Raw genomic sequence first — 10959 nt, 5'->3', positions numbered from 1 at the left:
ACCTGGAACCTTCCACCAAACTTGCCCCAGGAAGGCAGATGATGGCAAGGCTCTCGTGCCTTGGGGGACAGGTCAGGATGCTCTTAGGAGTTCAGATCTGTACTCTCTATAGCTCCAGAACACTGGCTCCCACTGTGCCTGCACCCTAGGGTCTGTGGGGCGATCCTGCAGAGTCAGAGAGAGGAGGACTGCGTGGGCTCAAAGACCTCATGTTTCCATATCCCATTCACATGCAACAAGGTAGGAGAATTTTCACCCCCAGGAGGTGAAAAAAATATGTTTCAGGGGCCAATTTAAGACCTCTGAGAGGCCCTCCTCCATATCAGCATATTAAAATTCACTCCGCTGAATGTAATTGTTTCAAAAATGATTTTGCTTAAAAAGAGTGTACACAACCATCCCAAACTCCCTAACTATCCCTCCCTGCACCCTCAGCAGCCCCCGACCCTGCCCCTGCCACCGTAAGTGTATTTTATAAGTTCGTGAGTCTCTTTCTGTTTTGGAAGTAAGTTCATTTGTCTCATTTCATGTACACACGACTGTATTTAAAATGGATAACCAACAAGGACCTACTGTAGCACGTGGAACTCTGCTCAGTGTTATGGGGCAGCCTGGATGGGAGTAGGGTTTGCAGGAGAATGGATATGCCGAGTCCCTTCGCTGTTTACCTGAAACTACCACAACACTGTTCGTTTGCTACACCCCAGTACAAATAAAAAGTTCAAAACAAAAAATAATATTAAAAGAGCTTTGGAATCTTGCTTTTGAAATTATTAGTAATTTTGATCTTACAGTTTCCTTCTCATATTTTAGAATCAATACCCTTTCCTTTTTCCTTCTTGGATCTCAAGCATATTTAATAGCCCCTGAAATATCTGTAGACTCCGCCGCGTATGGGGTCAACCCAGCTGAGTCCCTGTGTCTGGGGTGGCAGAGCCAGGGTTGGGGGTTCTGGTGGTAGAGAGAAGCCCCTTGTTCTAGAACTGATCCCTGCCTTCCCTGGGATGTCTCCAGGGAGTGGACCCTGGTGGACCCCTGCCAGCCTCCCCGCCCTGGCCCCCAGAAGTGAATGGCAGGGCAGCGTCAGCTCTCTGTGTCAATTGCGTGAGAGCGCTCTGTCATGGGGATGGTGGCTTCCTGCCTCACCGCTGGAAGCGAGGCTATTTCGGGCGTTCGCTGCTTGCCTTCAGTTCCAGGGAGGGAAGGATGGAGGGCAGGCAGGGGAGGAAGGCAGAGCCAGTGTGCCTCTGCTTCCACCAGGTGTTTCAGAGGCAAACTTTTCTTTTCCTGCTTCTGCTGCCCACTGCTGGTGGAATGGGCCTGTCAAGTTGGCATAACTTTCTTTGATATGTTCTTTTTATTCACTTTTTTGGAGTTAAAAAAAAAAAAAAGCCCAGTCTCATTCTACTCAACATTAGGAGCGTTGCCATAGAAGGCAAAATCACCTGTAAGTTTTACCAAGTGAAATTTGCCTCAAAATCCTATTAATCATCAAGACGTGGTAGGTCCTGAGAATTTAACTTATTTTGTTTCTTGGGCATTTGAGCAGGGACGTCTCTTTTCCTGCGGCAGTGGGGATAAGAGAAGGGTGACCGTGTAAATAAAGACCCCTCTGTCTGCCTTTCTGTCCCTCTCTTAGGGTAAGTTGATCGTTGGTATGAACCAATTTTATTGTACTTGCTCACAGTACTTTATTTTGTCAAAATGCTCTCTCACCTACCAAACCAAATGTTTTTATACCCCCTGCCCCCGGGAGGTCAGCAGGAATGAGCTGACCTCTTTATTCTTCATCTGAGGACCCTACAGCTGGGAGAAGAGACGCCTTTTCTGGGTTGCGTGATGAATTGCTGGGACTTGAAGCACTGTCTCTGCCCTGTGTGGGCTCCTCCCATCGTCCTGTACCACCCCTTGCCCTGGCTGGGATTTCCTGTTTCCTGTAAACAAGGCCTGGGAAAGGCCCCTTGGTCAACTTTTGGAGCTAGGGTCTCCCCCAGCTGCGGCTTGAGGAACTCGGATGGTTCTGGGCAGTGGCTCTTACTGGCAGAAGTTTTGCCTCTCAGGGGATGTTTGGTAATGTCTGAAAATATTTTTGGTTGTCACAACTGGGGGTTGCTACTGGCATCTAGTGGGTAGAGGCTGTTAAACATCCTGCAACACACAGAACAAGCCCCTCCTCCACTACCAAAAAGAATGATTGGGCCCTGAATATCAGTCGTGGGGAGGTGAAGAAGCTCTACCTTAGGGAATAAAGTCTATGAGGTTAGTAACAGTAGCCATGCATGTACCACTTTCTCCTATGCGCTCAATCCACGATGCACAGTGAGCATTTATTGAGCACCTGCTGCATGCACTGAGCCATCCTGACTCAGCTACCTCCCCCTCCAGCAATTCATTACAAACTCACAGGACACGTTAAGGTGAGTGATTCTCTCTATGGGACACGTGAGGAAATGAGGGCTGAACAGGGCATCACGGCTGGGTTTTCGGGGGAGGGGTACCCCCATGCTCTGGGTCAGATGGTAAGGAATCTGCCTGCCAAGCAGGAGACACGGGTTCCATCCCTAGGTTGGGAAGATCTCCTGGAGGAGGGGATGGCGACCCCCTCCAGTGTTCTTGCCTGGGAAATCCCACGGACAGAGGAGCCTGGCGAGGGGGATAGCCTGAGGGGTTAGCACTTGGAGGGTGTAAGGGAACAAAGGTGGCAGAAGTAGAAACTGGCCATGATGCAGTCACAGCAAAGGCCTCTGGCGGTCCTGTTTGGAGCCCTGGAGCAGGTGTGGGCCTTCAGAGATGCTCTGAGTTGCCCCAGAGAAGTCCAGGTCCTATAACCACCCCCAACATCAGCCCTTCAGTGTGGGCTCCCCCAGGGAGGTGGCATCCACGTATGAAGTGTCTCCTTCAGCTCTGGTGACACCCTGAGATGGCCCGGCAGGGAGCAGAGTGCCAACACCCCTCACAGCCGTTGGCTGAGTGGAGGGCCGTGGAGGGGGCACGGGCACGCTGGGGCGGCCACTGTGAGGGCTCAAGCTCCTGGCCAGGGGCTGCTCCAGAGCTAAGCTGCCACCGCTCCTTCACTGCAATAGTGGGAGTTCGAGGGGACCCAGATCTCCTAACCCAGGGCCTTTAATCCCTGGACCCTGTAAGTCACAAGTCAGCAACACAAGACGTGCTTTACGGCGTAGACGCTAGAGCCCTAAAATATCTTAGGTTGATGCCACCATCCTCCAACAAGGAGACTTCCCATCCAGTTCCGTTTCTACTTTTCATGGAAACATGCGCAGATCTCTCACAGCCAGGCCAAGGTCCAACGTGCAGTTGAGGGCTGGCCCGGGCAGTGGTGGCCCCTTTACCGAGCGGGTGCCTCAGCCCTCCAATGTCGCGCACCTGATCTGCCACCCCCATCTCCTCACTTGAGTTACGTTACTGTCTACACAGGCTGCTGTTGGAGCCACACTTCTGGGCAAGTGCTGGCTGTTGCTCGCCTTAACCTGTCTTCCCTGGCAGACGGAACAATGGGTTTTGCTTCTTCTATGACCCCAGGGCCCTTCCCTCTGCCTGTTTCCCATTGTGGCTTTTAAAGAAAATCTCAAAAATCTGGAGGAAAAATAACAGGACTGAAATTTGCCCTTTTTCCCGGGACACCCCTGCCTTTCTGGCTGACTCTGAGGCTGCAGGCGCTGGAGCCGGGCCGGCTCCATCCCGGGGCTCCCTCTGCCAGTGGGCTTCGGTTTCTGTGGGTGACTCCATTGTTCCGAGCTGGCCCCATTGTTAGAACCATGGGGCAAGGACGCTGACAGGCTTCTGAGCGCGTTTGCGATCGTGCGAGGTAACAGCTTCATTACTTGGTGATGTAGTGACCCATATTCCTAACATGATTTCCCTGCTGTAACTCAAATTGAGTTCATGTTATTCTAATGATATCAGTTGACCTTGAGAATTAGACCAAGAAGCCTGGGGTTATTCTTCCAACTTCCACTGCAGATTTCGCGTGATGTGTTTGGAAACACAATCTGCTTCTCATTGCCCTGAAGTGGGCAGGGGCAAAATAGAAAACAAAGATCCCAATTGGTGTTGATTTTTAGAAGACGCAATTTCAGACCACAGGAGGTTCTTTCTCTCTCAGTCCTGCTCCTGCTGCAGCACCCAACTGGCATCTTCTCCGCACCCACAGACTGAGGCGACAGACATGCCTGGGCTTCCTCCGCCCCCCACCTCTTCTCCAGGGCCTGGGTCTCCCCTGCCAGGGAAAGTCCTCAGCCAGGTCAGATGGGGCGACCTGCCCCAGCCTCTCACTGCCCACTCATCTTGGCAGGTCTATTCTGTCCAGATCACAGCATGCATCCTGCTACTTTTTCAACTCCCCATTGCCTGCTGGTAAAGCCCAAGCTGCTTAGCCTGGCATTCAAGGCTCTTAATTCCAGCACGTCTACAGTCCCAGTCCTCGCACTCAGGATGGGACGACGCCCTGAAGCATAGGGCACAGAATATTTGCATGCCTGAGTATGCCCCATGGTTTTATACTTCCATGCCCTTGCCCAGCCATCCTTTCCTCTCACAACACCCCTGACCACATCTCTCTTTGTATCTGTATGAGCAAGAATCTCACTCTTTTTGCCTTTACTTGTTTACTCAGTCTTTCTGGAGCTCTGACACAGTCTGGATAGTGGGAGTTACTCTGGAGAGGAAAGAAAGTAACCAAGAATACATATAAAAGTAGCAATGAAATCCCCAGTGTGATCAGATTTGAAGAAAATAAATAGTGTGATGTCCTGGGCATCCTGGCTGGAGAAGGGGGTAGGTTTCCTTTACTGAGGGGCTCAGGGAAGACCTGAGAAGCTGAGGAGGAAGAGCCCTGCAGAAAAGTGAGGGAAACAGAACCCAGGCCCAGAGCCCCAGGGAGGTAAGAGGCAAGGCTCTTCCAGGAGCTGACAAGGTCAGTTTCCCTGTCATCCTGAGCAGGGAGGGCTCTGCACAGAGGGTACCTGTGTCCCTCTGGGTGGGCTAGAGGGCAGGCCAGGGGCAGGCGAGGTGGCAGAGCACAGCACAAAGAGCCTGAATTCAGGGCTGGAAGTCTGGGTTCAAATCCACACTGGGTGGCTGTGTGACCTTGGCAAGCTGTCTAACCTCTCTGTGCTACAATTTCCTCATCTGTAAAATGAAGATTTGTTCAGATTTGTCAACTGCTTAGAATTTTGCACATGTGTATTCATTCACCTGAATAGTCAAATATCTTTACTCTATCTTATTTAGGTTCTCATTTTTTTTTTCCAAATTGTAACAGAACAAAATACAATTGGAAACCAGTCAATACTAGTTTTTAGAATAAAATAGAACAAAATAAAGAGTGAAGACGTGTGCATGCATGCTAAGTCCCTTCAGTCATGTCCGACTCTTTGTGACCCCATGGACTGTAGCCCACCAGGCTCTTCTATCCATAGGATTCTCCAGTTAAGGATACTGGAGTGGGTTGCCATTTCTGGATCCTCAGAAGATCTAAGCTGACCCTCCCTTCCCGAGCCTAGGCTCACTCTGGGTGGTGAGGGGGTGAGGGTTCTGCTGGAATTTCTCAGCCTCATCCTCCACGTGTCCTTCTCAGGGGAGCAAAACCACTGAGAAGGCCGTGGAAATGTACCCCCTTCTCAGGGGGAATGGCCAAGCCCTCACCTGGGGAGGAGAGGAGAGAGGTTTCTCCGGGGCGGGTGGGGGATGTCTGATAAGCCAGGATACAGTGTGGCTGGAATCTTCGCCCTTGCGGAGCGGGACTGTGAAATTAAGCATTCAGACCCGGAAACCCCCGTCTCCTGAGGATTCCACTCTGTTGGAAGACAGCACCTCTCCCAGCACAAAGGAGCAGGAAGCAGCCCGGGGGGCTGGAAGAAAAGGCTATCTTGGGATGAAGGAAAAGATGATTGTTAGGGGCAGAGATGAGAAGAGATGTGAGGAGGGAGGGAGAAACGTAGTCCAAAGGAGAGAAACTGTGAGAGACGGGGACACGCGCAGACACAGACAAAGAGAAGGGAGCAGAGAGGCAGAGACAGACTAAAAGAAACCGAGAAAAAAAGACCTTGAGACACAGAAAGGGCCAGACAACAGGGAAATACTAGAGACGGAGACAGAACAAGGAGGGAAAGTCAAGGGTGAAGAGTCCTGACGGGTCCCTTTGCCTCCTATCATTTGTCTGAAATAAAGCACGCACCCCCTTCCAAGGCTGTGTTTGGGAAAAGTTCTCTCTTTCGCTGCCACATACAACACCCTCCTGGTGAACAGACATGCACACACATGCACATACCAGTACACCAACACACACACTCATCACACGAAGAGTCCCACTCCTCAAGCCCCAAACTCGGGCCCACGTCCCCTTAGGTTTCATGTCTTCCTTTGCACCATCTGTATTTGAAACTCTTGCTCGAGTCTGGAGAGCACGTGCCATCTCTTTAAAGAGCCTTTGCGTTTCTTATCTTGATTGTAACAAACAGCAAGACCTCAAGTCCTGGAGTCTTTGCATTTGCCTTCCTGCTCCCTTGGCTGGGCTTCGCTTGCAGCCTCGGCTGAGGCTGTCCTCAGCAGGGCCCCCAGGGCCGGCGCAGCTGCCGCCCCCGCCTACATCTTCCCCCATTTCCGGCTCCTGGAATTATTGCGGCAGATTTAGCCTGAGGCTGGTTCCATGGGGAGCCCAGAACCTGGGCTATCACAGTGAGGCTCAGCCAGATAAGGGACAGTGGGGGTTCTCTTTAAGATAAAACCTTGCAATCAGCTTGCCTTGGCTCCTCTGCCACCCCTCACAAACCCCCACCCTATCCCTGACTTGGCTGTTACACTGGGATGCAGGAGGTGGGGTAGGAGCACTTTGTTAGCACCAGACCGGCTTATGCCAGGCTCAGAAACGTCAGATCTAGGGGGAATCAGATCATAATAGTGATCACTATGGATGAGTCCTCACTGTAAGCTAAGGTTCCATATGCGCAATTTTGTTTAATCTTTATCATAACTCATGGGACAGGCACCATTACTATCCCATTTTACAGATGCAGAAACTGAGGTTCAGGAAGGTAGAGTCATTTGCCCAAAGTGACCTTCCTCCAGTTCTGAAATGTATGCTCCTAGATGGTCTGTGTTACAATGATTTCTGTTTCCCTTAGGGTTTCTTTGCTCAGTGAATACCAGCAGGAGGGTTTGGGAGCCCACTGTTAAAGAACAGCATAGCTTCCATGTGCTCCTGGTTCCAAGTGCTGGGCTGCTCCTTAGAAGTGTGCCTTTTCAAAGTGTGTTCACGCTATTACCATACTTGGTCCTCATGAAATGTCCCTAGTAGGTCAGGTTGTCTGTCCATTTGAAAGATGGGGAGACTGAGGGCCAGAAAGGGCCACCTTCTGAGTGGAAGGAAGTCTGCGTCTGAACAACAGTTCCTGTGTCCAACCTGAGTGAGGAGGTCTTAGTGTTGAGACAGCTATCTGCCTTCCCCAAACCCGTTTTTTCCTTTAAAGAAACGTGTTTCTAAGAAGCTCGACTGGCTCATGCTGAGGTCAGGCCTGGACACCCAGGCCATCTGTGGGCCTCCATGGTAGTGGGAGGGGTGCTGGCTTCTGTGTTTGATCTGAAATTGAACTTGAATTCATTTATTCTTCCTGGTTTGAAGACAGGGAACAATTATGTCTAGTTCAAAAATTCTCTCCCTTGAGCTTGACACGTGTTGTTCTTTGCTGAAATCTGACCTTCCTGCCCCCATACTCCTTCAGCCTCTCTTAGTTCCTTTCCACTGGCCTTTGATGTCTCCTTTCCCAAGCTGTGATCTACACGAGACCCCCGTGATAAGCTGCATTATCACCTTCATCACTCCCTTCCAAGGTTAAATGATACATGCGTGTGAGCATTTGCTCAGTACCTGCTCTCCTGCCAAAGTACAGCCTCATGAGGTCCTGGGCGATGGTGTATTCTCACTGTGGAACCCCTGCCCTAAGTCTGGTCTGTATGGATTTACCAGTCTAATGAACTATGGCCCTTTGGGCCAGATCTGTGCCAGTGATGAGTGAAGGTGGGTGACACAGAAGTTTGTGGGAAGGCATAAATAGGCAACCATGTATTGGGACCCTGTGGAAGACAGTGAGTTTAGGGGCATTTGTAGCTCTGGAAAGACAGTGCCATAGATTTCTAGCCATGGTGCCATTCTTAAGAAAAAAATAAAGATATTCATAGAACCAACTGTACTGTTCAATCTGTCTTCTATTTCCATCTTATCCAGACCTCACCCTAGGGCCACATTCAGCTCTGGTCCAGATGTGTTACTTCATAAAACCCGAGTTAAAGAAACCCTCCAGTTCTGTTCTAAGCTTCCCAGTATAAAATCCAGGTCCTTACCATGTCTATAAGACCTTCTGATATCTCTTCCTGCCCTTACTTACTGACCCAATCTCTAGCCCCTCATCCAAGTCACTCCAGTCAAAGGAGCCTACTTTCTGTTCCCAAATATGCAAAGCTTGTTCCAGCCTCTGGGCCTTTGCACATGCTGTTTCTTCCACCCCAGTCTTTGCTTGGTTAATCCTTATTATTATTATTTTAAATTTTATTTTTAAAATTTACATAATTGTATTAGTTTTGCCAAATATCAAAATGAATCCGCCACAGGTATACATGTGTTCCCCATCCTGAACCCTCCTCCCTCCTCCCTCCCCATACCATCCCTCTGGATCGTCCCAGTGCACCAGCCCCAAGCCTCCAGTATCGTGCATCGAACCTGGACTGGCAACTCGTTTCATACATGATATTTTACATGTTTCAATGCCATTCTCCCAAATCTTCCCACCCTCTCCCTCTCCCACAGAGTCCATAAGACTGTTCTATACATCAGTGTCTCTTTTGCTGTCTCGTACACAGGGTTATTGTTACCATCTTTCTAAATTCCATATATATGTGTTAGTATACTGTATTGGTGTTTTTCTTTCTGGCTTACTTCACTCTGTATAATAGGCTCCAGTTTCATCCACCTCATTAGAACTGATTCAAATGTATTCTTTTTAATGGCTGAGTAATACTCCATTGTGTATATGTACCATAGCTTTCTTATCCATTATTTAGACCTCAGCTCACATTTTACTTCTCCAGAGGGGCCTTCTCTGACCACACAAAATAAAGTAGCTTCTGTATTACTCCCACTTCATATTCCCCAGCCTGTCTCCCCATTTATTATTTATGCTAGTTTGTGGAACTTGGCGTATCTGTTTACTTGTATGTACCTGTCTTCTCTCGTGAGAACGTAAGCACCATGCAGGCGGGATTCTATCTGTGCTACTTGTAGCTGGGTCCCTGGAGCCGAGAAAATTGTCTGGCATGTGGTAAGTACTTCAAGAATGTTTGTTCAGTTCAGTTCAGTTCAGTCGCTCAGTTATGTCTGACTCTTTGTGACCCCATGAACCACAGCACGCCAGGCCTCCCTGTCCATCACCAACTCCCAGAGTCCACCCAAACCCATGTCCATTGAGTCGATGATGCCATCCAACCATCTCATTCTCTGTCATCCCCTTCTCCTCCTGCCCTCAATCTTTCCCAGCATCAGGGTCTTGTCCAATGAGTCAGTTCTTTGCATCAGGTGGCCAAAGCATTGGAATTTCAGCTTCAACATCAGTCCTTCCAATGAACAACCAGGACTGATCTCCTTTAGGATGGACTGGTCTGATCTCCTTGCAGTCCAAGGTACTCTCAAGAGTCTTCTCCAACACCACAGTTCAAAATCATCAATTCTTCTGTGCTCAGCTTTCTTTGTAGTCCAACTCTCACATTCATACATGACCACTGGAAAAACCATAGCCTTGACTAGATGAAACTTTGTTGGCAAAGCAATGTCTCTGCTTTTTAATGTGCTGTCTAGGTTGGTCATAACTTTCCTTCCAAGGAGTAAGCATCTGTAGGATGAAAATAAACAGATGAGCAAGATCTGGTCCTAAAAGAGCTGTGTAAGACATCAAGGTGAGGAGGAGGTTTGACCACAGGCAAGGTGGACTCCCAGGTGAATTTCACCATTACCCTACTTGGGTGGGGACCTAAGGTCCTTCTTTTCACTTGGCCTGCCTTTTTGAGCTTCCCTTGTCCCCTGTGAGAGAAGAGTGCCTCAAGAGGAGGTGGTCAGGGACCAACCATCCAGTTCCCGTGTGAGGTCAGGCACGTCCGAATGCTCAGGTTATCACTCTTGCCTGGAAAATCCCATGGACGGAGGAGCCTGGTAGGCTGAGGTCCATGGGGTCGCTAAGAGTCAGACACGACTGAAGCAACTTAGCAGCAGCAGCAGCAGGTTGGTTGGTTGGTGAGATTCCGCTGAAGCTCAGCAGCCTATTGGGTGGCCCCTCCCTGGGGTAACCAATGCAACCTGCTCAAAATAAGCTCCTTCACAAGGGATCTGGAGCCCCAGATTAGTCATGAACCTGGGCTTGAGAAGTCCCCTGCCTGTGAGCTCTTGTCACTGAAAATAGCCACCAATGGACCATGAGTATCTGCTGGAGGCAAGGTCCTCTGGAGGTGCAAAGGTGGGGCAGGGTCATGAGCCCTGCACTTGGGAAGCAGTTCAGAAACATGACACAAATAAAGTATCCACACGGGCACCTGTGTTTACAGAAATAGAGACTGGAGGGGAAGACATCAAGAAGTTCACAGCGATAGGTGGCCTCCAGATTATCCAGTACACATGCAGGGCTTAGGCTTACTGCAAAAGGTTTGCTTGTTTTAATCCAGGACAGCCTGTGGTACAGGGCAGTGCATGTCCCCTCCTGTGAGACTGATCCAACCAAGGGTGCCAAGGGTTCAGAGGAAGAGGACTTGGTAGGCTGCAGGGCCTGGGAAGGCTCTGATGGGTGGTGGGCTTGGGAGTAGGAGCAGGCTCTGGGAAGATGGAGGAGGACACATTGGGAGGGCAGAAAGCAGGTGTGTCCTGGCTCAGTGGACACACCAGAGGGTCAGAGCTAGAGGTCG

This window comes from Bubalus bubalis, chromosome 18 (genome assembly GCF_019923935.1).
Source record: "Bubalus bubalis isolate 160015118507 breed Murrah chromosome 18, NDDB_SH_1, whole genome shotgun sequence".
NCBI classification, from domain to species: domain Eukaryota; kingdom Metazoa; phylum Chordata; class Mammalia; order Artiodactyla; family Bovidae; genus Bubalus; species Bubalus bubalis.
Note: the sequence above shows the minus strand (reverse complement) of the source record.